The sequence below is a fragment of the Tachypleus tridentatus genome, chromosome 10 (assembly GCF_004210375.1).
Source record: "Tachypleus tridentatus isolate NWPU-2018 chromosome 10, ASM421037v1, whole genome shotgun sequence".
Taxonomy (NCBI): domain Eukaryota; kingdom Metazoa; phylum Arthropoda; class Merostomata; order Xiphosura; family Limulidae; genus Tachypleus; species Tachypleus tridentatus.
Genome location: NC_134834.1, coordinates 82509039 through 82518591, shown reverse-complemented (window position 1 = coordinate 82518591; position 9553 = coordinate 82509039). Strand labels below are relative to the sequence as shown.

The 9553-nt window shown below is 33.7% G+C and overlaps 1 long non-coding RNA gene across 2 annotated transcripts; it reads left to right on the top strand.

Annotated features, from left to right (window-relative positions):
• The first annotated feature begins 2811 nt into the window (after positions 1 to 2811).
• Positions 2812 to 8812, top strand: LOC143229723 (uncharacterized). Of its 2 annotated transcripts, XR_013016024.1 has the most exons (3): positions 2812 to 3615; positions 5323 to 5409; positions 6933 to 8812. It is a non-coding gene; the product is annotated as an uncharacterized LOC143229723 (long non-coding RNA). The 2 variants fall into 2 exon arrangements; XR_013016023.1 differs by lacking the exon at positions 5323 to 5409.
• The last annotated feature ends 741 nt before the right edge of the window (positions 8813 to 9553 follow it).

The window sequence follows — 9553 nt, the reverse complement described above, 5'->3', positions numbered from 1 at the left end:
ACTCATAGTCATTATTATTATTGGCATTTTTATTGTTGAAATACATAGTCATCATTATCATTGGCATTTTTATTGTTGAAACACATAGTCATCATTATTATTGGCATTTTTATTGTTGAAACACATAGTCATCATTATTATTGGCATTTTTATTGTTGAAACGCATAGTCATCATTATTATTGACATTTTTATTGTTGAAACACATAGTCATCATTATTATTGGCTTTTTTTATTGTTCAAACACATAGTCATCATTATTATTGACATTTTTTATTGTTGAAACACATAGTCATCATTATTATTGGCATTTTATTGTTGAAACTCATAGTCATCATTATTATTGGCATTTTTATTGTTGAAACTCATAGTCATTATTATTATTGGCATTTTTATTGTTGAAATACATAGTCATCATTATCATTGCCATTTTTATTGTTCAAACACATAGTCATCATTATTATTGTTGAAACGCATAGTCATCATTATTATTGGCTTTTTTATTGTTCAAACACATAGTCATCATTATTATTGTTGAAACGCATAGTCATCATTATTATTGGCTTTTTTATTGTTCAAACACATAGTCATCATTATTATTGGCTTTTTTATTGTTCAAACGCATAGTCATCATTATTATTGGCTTTTTTATTGTTCAAACACATAGTCATCATTATTATTGACATTTTTATTGTTGAAACACATAGTCATCATTATTATTGGCATTTTTATTGTTGAAACACATAGTCATCATTATTATTGGCATTTTTATTGTTGAAACTCATAGTCATCATTATTATTGGCATTTTTATTGTTGAAACTCATAGTCATTATTATTATTGGCATTTTTATTGTTGAAATACATAGTCATCATTATCATTGGCATTTTTATTGTTGAAACACATAGTCATCATTATTATTGGCATTTTTATTGTTGAAACACATAGTCATCATTATTATTGGCATTTTTATTGTTGAAACGCATAGTCATCATTATTATTGACATTTTTATTGTTGAAACACATAGTCATCATTATTATTGGCTTTTTTATTGTTCAAACACATAGTCATCATTATTATTGACATTTTTATTGTTGAAACACATAGTCATCATTATTATTGGCATTTTTATTGTTGAAACTCATAGTCATCATTATTATTGGCATTTTTATTGTTGAAACTCATAGTCATTATTATTATTGGCATTTTTATTGTTGAAATACATAGTCATCATTATCATTGCCATTTTTATTGTTCAAACACATAGTCATCATTATTATTGTTGAAACGCATAGTCATCATTATTATTGGCTTTTTTATTGTTCAAACACATAGTCATCATTATTATTGTTGAAACGCATAGTCATCATTATTATTGGCTTTTTTATTGTTCAAACACATAGTCATCATTATTATTGGCTTTTTTACTGTTCAAACGCATAGTCATCATTATTATTGGCTTTTTTATTGTTCAAACACATAGTCATCATTATTATTGACATTTTTATTGTTGAAACACATAGTCATCATTATTATTGGCATTTTTATTGTTGAAACACATAGTCATCATTATTATTGGCATTTTTATTGTTGAAACACATAGTCATCATTATTATTGGCATTTTTATTGTTGAAACTCATAGTCATCATTATTATTGGCATTTTTATTGTTGAAACTCATAGTCATTATTATTATTGGCATTTTTATTGTTGAAATACATAGTCATCATTATCATTGGCATTTTTATTGTTGAAACACATAGTCATCATTATTATTGGCATTTTTATTGTTGAAACACATAGTCATCATTATTATTGGCATTTTTATTGTTGAAACGCATAGTCATCATTATTATTGGCTTTTTTTATTGTTCAAACGCATAGTCATCATTATTATTGTTCAAACACATAGTCATCATTATTATTGTTCAAACACATAGTCATCTATTAAAATGTATCTTACTCTTCTTCGCGAAGTTCTGAACTTCTGTGGAAAATTGTGCCTGGTATCGTTTGTCTGTACCATAAAGTTACATTATGGGCTACTTGTGTTCTGCCTATCACGGCTATCGAAACTTGGTTTCTAGCATTGTAAGTCTGCAGACATACCACTGTGTGGAAGATAACGAAACCGAGAGAAATGGAACGAGTTAAATCAAACAAATAAGACCGTGTCAAACAAACGTGTCCGGGTACAGGCGCAACAACGTGAACTTCATTGAACGAAACATCTACTTTCCTATCCATCTTCCCAAATCTGATTTCCGTTCATTGAAACTTGAAACCAGTTTATACGATACAGATGCTCAAGATTCGCGCTTAGAGGCGCAATATTTCCACATTCGACACAAACTAGGGTTATGGGAAGAAATCGGTGGCACGTGCTATTAGATTAGCCATACCCTGATTAATTTGCATGTCAGACCCACTAGGCTATTCCTACACAAAATACCAGTTGGTAAGACGTCGAAATAGTAGCCGCCATCACAGTAATTGCTGATAACTTAGTTCAAGTGTTCCAGAAAATATAAACAAACATGAGAGCAAATAAGTTTAAAACTAAACATGAAATTATAAAGGCCATGTTTTTAACTGTGCTTAAAAATCAGAAGATATTGCAATTTAACAGAAATATAGACTAAATTAATAACATGAAACAGTTCTAATATGAGTCTAAAACTCCAGAAGTATATTTAAAATTATTTATTATTAAATTGAAAAGGAAAACAATGTGTAAAACGTTCAACCAAAACATGCAAACCCGATAAATTCTACAACACACGCTGCGCAGTACGTAATACCCGTGTATGTCGTCTCGAGATTCTCAAATATACAATCTAGACGACAGGCATCGCGCCTATAACTAACGTTAAGTTAATGTGAGAAAGAATTCGCTTCGCCATTCTCACATAGTCGACCTACATGCTTGGCTAACTTTGCATGAATATCAACCTTCGACATGCAGGCGCATTCCCACACACGCATTGTCCATCGTTGTTGGATTGCCCGTATTTCAGAGGTTAGGCTTTAAGTTTGTTTGTTTGTTTTTGGAATTTCGCACAAAGCTACTCGAGGGCTATCTGTGCTAGCCGTCCCTAATTTAGCAGTGTAAGACTAGAGGGAAGGCAGCTAGTCATCACCACCCACCGCCAACTCTTGGGCTACTCTTTTACCAACGAATAGTGGGATTGACCATCACATTATACGCCCCACGGCTGGGAGGGCGAGCATGTTTAGCGCGACGCGGGCGCGAACCCGCGACCCTCGGATTACGAGTCGCACGCCTTACGCGCTTGGCCATGCCAGGCCATAGGCTTTAAGACTTACGAAAGCAGACACGTAAGTGATGTCGAGAAAACCCACTTGTAGAGAAATATATATGGAAAAACGAGCCGTTTTTGCATGTATATTTCAGACACATAAGTGTCTCACTCCGTTAAATCGTGTTGCAGTATGGAGGTTTTTCTTGTTGGTGTGAGATTTACGTTATGATTACTTAAACAAAAGTAACAATCTTGCCACCTGTTTCTGTGTTGGTATTACTGACATCACTGCCACCTGACGTCTCGAAAATGCCAGTGGATAAATCATTTTCTAAAACTAGTGACTATAGACAGGTAATTGGTTTGTATTATTAGAAGGTAGAAAATAAAATTTACATTAATATATAAACGTAAACATTAGCTTATGATTAAGTTTATTTGTTTTTAGAGCAAAAGTCACTTTGAGCTATCGGGTGTGTTCCCGCGGCGAAGTGAACCCTGTATTTTAGCGTTGTAAGTCAGTAGAGTTAACAGATATACGATCGAGAGAATATAACTGACTAGAAAATAAAATGTTCAATAATTATTAAACGTAAACATCTGGTAAGAAGGAGACTTTAACATTTATGAAATCTTTTTTCATAAATTTATATTACGTTATAAACTTAATAAACTGTAGCGATCAAAGTTAATAAGCAAATAAGAATACTGATTCGAAACAGTGTGTATAAACATTGCTACTGCACACTTACAAAATGTACATTTATATTCATTTCTGTTATTTGTTGATATGGTTTCAAAACTGCACTGTTGGCGCCACGTTTAGTTCTTCGCCGTGTTTGGAGTGTGGAACTCAAAATGTCTTAGATCAAAAGGAAGGACGAGAATTAATTTTTAAAAAGTGCAGCCCTCATGTCAAGGGCTGCCTACAAGTATTTCGAAAGAAAACCTTAAAGTATCAAGACTTGAAAATAGATTTCAAATATTTGGAAATGATAGAATCATATTGTCGTGTTAATTATTTTGCATTCATTTACGATAAAATTGAAAATGAATAATATTAACAATAACTTGTAATTATAATCTACAAATACATATAGATATTACCTGCACACATCAATATTTTGTCTTAGCGTTTCACTGATATTTTAAAAATTATCATGTAAAAATGTAATTGTTTTGTCTTAAACAGACTTAAATGGTAAAAACAAAAAAAAAACTTCATTGTGACAATGGCTTTCTAAATATATATATTTCTCTTTGTTAATGATTTAAGGACGTTATGCTGTAACAATAATAATATATTCTACGTTTGTTATTATTATGTTATAAAAATTTTACCATTTTTCGAATAGACTGCAAATCTTATTTTGTCTATTTCTAAGCTGCGACGATATTTTGATAAGTTTTTATGTAACTTTGTTCAATGATACAGGCGATAAACCGTATTATAGTTACTTTATTGGATAAACCGTATTATAGTTACTTTATTTTTATATTGGTGTATCTTTTCCTCAAATCTTAGATACGGTGTTTTTTACGATATCAACTGTTACGAATCTTCACAATTATTGTAATTCATATCTAGTTTTATTCAGACTACTAAACCTATCATGGAAAAACGAAGACGAGCCCGAATTAACCAGTGTCTCAACGAACTGAAAACGTTAGTTTTAGATGCACTGCACGATGTAGGTTTTATACAGTAGGCTTAAATGAATATATTAACAGTTTTGTCACTTCAGCTTAGCTTCTAAACATAGTAAATAAGAAATTATTGGATTTTTTTTTATAATTTAGCAACGTTTTTTTAAAGATAGTAACGGATATTATTTAGATGAAAATACAATCAATTGATTTTTGCGTCACATAAACGTATTAGTTTATTTTAAAAACTGTTTAGTGTCACATTGTTATATATTATTTTGTTTAAAAACTTTTGTTACCTATTGTTTAACATGAAAAACTACTTTAATTTAATACTAGCTGTTTTCTACTTGAAGAAACAGTTGCTTTGTTACAAAATGTTTTATTTTATCTTTTCTTTCTTAACACTAACAGCCATCTCGACATTCAAAGCTAGAAAAACAGATATTTTAGATATGTCTGTGAGATACCTTCAAAATGTTCAGAGGCAGCAAGTGGTAGGTAAGTCTTGTTGTGTATGTATTGAACCCCTGATTGTAGCGTTGTAAATCCGTAGACTTACCGCTGTACCAGCAGGGGCGTATGTGTTTGTAAGGATGTAAAAACAATAAAAGATTCGACCAGAATACAAAACAGCCCCCAAAAAATATTACATCCGAGGTGAGTTTTGTCGATTTGTCTGACTTCAACACATAGCTGTACCAGGGATAATTACATTAGCTGTTGCTAATTTTGAAATGAGAAAGGGTAGTCATCACCCACCAGCAATTGTCGGACTAATCTTGTCAGATCGAATAGTGAGATTTGTTTTGAAGTTCGCGCAAGCTACACGGGGGCTATCTGTGTTAGCTGTCCCTAATTTAGCTGTCTAAGGTTAGAGGGAAGGCAGGTAGTCATCACCACCCACCGCCAACTCTTGGCCTAATCTTTTACCAACGAACAGTGGGATTGACTGTAAGTAAATAACATCTCCACGGCTGAAAGGGCGAGTACGTTTGGTGCGATGGGTATTCGAATCCGCGACCATCAGATTACGAGTCGAGCGCCCTAACCACCTGGCCTTGTCGGGCTACTAATCATAACAAAAATCAACCAGATAGCTGTAAGGTTGTATAGAATAACTAGTTATAAGATTGATGCACCGTGAAGCCATTGCACTGTGGAATATCGATATGGTTTGATTTGAATTTCACGCAAAGCTACACGAGGGCAACCTGCACTAGCCGTCCCTAATTTAGGAGTGTAAGACTAGAGGCAAGGCAGCTAGTCATCACCGCCAACTCTTAGGCTACTCTCTTACCAACGAATAGAGTGTGTTGTTCAAAACAAGTTGGGTAGAATCATTGTCCATATAAAACGGGATCAGTTTTAATGTTGATGACATTTTCATTTCCAATTAGCCTGTACAGAGCAAAGAAAAGTATCCAATCTGTTGTACCCCACCATCAGTTCCTGGGCTGCTTCTCTAGTTAATTAGGGAATTTAACTGTTACTCCTATAATATAACCACGGCCCGAATGTTTCGAACGTGACTGATTTTGCGGGAACGGGGCGTGAGTTCTAGACTCTCGGAATCACCAATTAAATGCTATCCTTTGGGTCACGTCCGAATACATAAGTACGTTATTGATATCAGTCAACGCCCCTTTATGCAGTGGGTGTGTTATAATAGTGACGGTCAGTCCATTAATGCGGAGGATGAGTAATACGGTGCTGCTTTCCTTCTGGTCAGTGGTTCCAAATTAAAGATGGCAGCAGATAGTATTAGCTATATTACTGATAGAACAATGTAGTTAATATCGGTCTTACTTGTGTAACTTTTTATTTTAAAGTTTCCATCACTGCAGAACACGGTAATATTACAAGTAAGCTTAAGTATCTCCCACTTTTATTAAAATTCTGTGACTATGTGCTTTGCAACTAAAACGTATATATGTTAGTTTCATTAAAGTAGACATTTACCCTCTATTATCAGAAAATATAAACATGAAATTTTCTCCTTTTCGTTTATTTTTTCTCTCCAGCTGCTACTGATTCTGCTGTGATTAACGAGTTCAAGGCGGATTTAACGAGTGTGCCGCCGAAGTCAGCCCTTATGTCAGTCGAACAGGAATAGATCTCAATCTTCGACAACGTTTATTAAGTCATCTGGGAAACGCTATTGCATGTCTTCCAACTCCCATCATGGGTTCGACCTCCGCTTTCCCAGGACTGAACTTCTCTCTTTCAGATATTGTTCGTCATCTGAAACATTTGGGAGTCCAGATACCAATTGGATTTCTCGATACATTGTCTGATAATTTGGTACCATCTAGAACAGTACAGACTGTTTACTCGGAAGAAGATACTAATAACAGTATCTATGAACCAGTAGCTTCTAGTTTAATCTTAAATTATTTACCAACATTAACCAACACCGAAAATTTGCGGGAAGATCTCACTCCAAGCCGTCTATACCAAATGGAGACATTGCATTTTTCCTCCCAAGCAAAGTCATGTCCTCTGTTCATAATCATCTTTTAAAAAGTCTTGTTTCAGACTCTAAAGCTACGAATCCTTCAAGTTTCGTGGTTAACAAAAGTACCACCTCCAGCTACTCTCGTCCTCCTTCGGACTCTCTTCGGTCACCCGAAGTTCCCCGTAAAAGCACAAACATCAGCATCTCACAAATATTGTTCACTTAGTCCTTCTGCAGACAATTCTTACAGACGTCTTCACAGAAACGCTAATGGCGCCAACAACAGAATCTTCACGTGAAAGAAATCATTTGCCAAAAGACTTTTCACTTTTATCTGAGGTACGCAATGGTGTTCGGCCACCTAACACTTCTGTAATATTCACCACAAGAATGAGAGGCCAATCTTTGTTCAATAAAGAACAATATTCCTACTCAAAAATTGGTAACTTCGTCAACAACCCAGTTGTCGATAGACCTACAACTAATCACATGGATAGTTTTCAAGCACATACTTCGTTTCAAAATCTTAAAAAATTGGCCAGTAGATATATTGAATTCTCTACTGGTTACACAACTTTCAAAATCGACAGTTCAATTACCCAGAAAACAAAACAAAATTTAATTAGTACCCTTTACCAACAAGATCAAACAAAGGATGAAACTGTTTGGCGACCTTAGTATACACATTTTCACTCAGATATACAAACAAAATATGAGGAGTATCAAAGCTTAATGATTTATTAATATGTTGTAGCTTTATATTTTTGAAGGTAGAAAAGTTGATTATAGGATAATCGTTAGGTCTGCCATGGCTCGATAGTTAAAAGTGCTCGATTCTGAGGGTGGTAGGTTCGAATCCCAGTTGCATCGAGCATACTTGCTTTTTTAACTGTGGGAGCATCGTAATAAGGCGATCAGTTCGTTGGATAAAGAATAGTCCAGTGCCACCTTCACTGCTAAATTAGAGACGGGTAGCGCAAATAGCCATATGGTAGCTTTGTACGAAATTAAACTCAACCCAGTTAGAAATATATTCGAGGTTGTGAAATATTATAGTTTGCTTTCTTTTGAATTTCGCGCAAAGCTACTCGAGGACTATCTGCGCTAGCCGTCTCTAATTTAGCAGTGTAAGACTACAAAGAAAGCAGCTAGTTATCACCACCTATCGCCAACTCTTAGGCTACTTTTTTACCAATGAATAATAAGATTGTGACCGTCACATTATAACGTCCCCGCGGCTGAAAGAGCGAGCATGTTTGGCGTGACGGGGATTTGAACCTGTGATCCTCAGATTACGAGTCGAGCGCTCTAACCACCTGATCATGCCGGGTCTGAAATAGTATAGATAGTTTAAGATATGACTTTGCAAATCAATTTCTAATTTTCACGATTATATATTCTAATCAAAATGTATTTATATAATAATAAACAAATGGTTTTGAAGTATTTATTATTCACGTTGTCGATGGTCTGATTAATGATAATTAATTCTAAAATTAAAAACTTATGGTAATTTAAAAAAGTTATTGTCAAAGTTAATTTTCTTAACGGTCAGTTACGTTTTTGGTTTATTATTTATTTATACAATAAACGTGTTTATTAAGTTCAGCGTGAAGCAAATGTGAGTTTGTTTCAGTTACACCAAGCCCTGAGTCGTGTATTGTTTGGAAAACCTCTTACTATATAACTGTAATCCCTACTTCTATAATATAAAATCAAGTGTCGATTACAGTAGCGGTAAAAAAAGACAAAGAAAATTACGAAATTAGGTATGAAGTGAATAAAATGATACATTCAGAAATAAGCATTTTACTTTTTATTATCACATACATGCATAAACCTTGTAAGATAAAGAAAATTACAAAAACGTTTTTAAAAACGCCCTATATTTTAAGAATTAGAAAACGTTAATATATTAATATTGAAAATTCGGTTTACATTGTTTTAGTAATTGGCTTGATTTGTTATTGTTTTTATTTATTTATGTTGTTTTCTTTGTTATTTTTTCGTATGTATTTTAACCCTTTTTTTATTACCTAGATTCACCCAATTACGACTATCACGTTTTGACATCCATCCACGATAATCAAAATACGTCATGTTAAAAGTTGATCGGTTATGGCATAGCGCCATCTGTTGAACATTTTACGGATTAATAACGAAGTGACAGCATGTTAGTTTATTGTA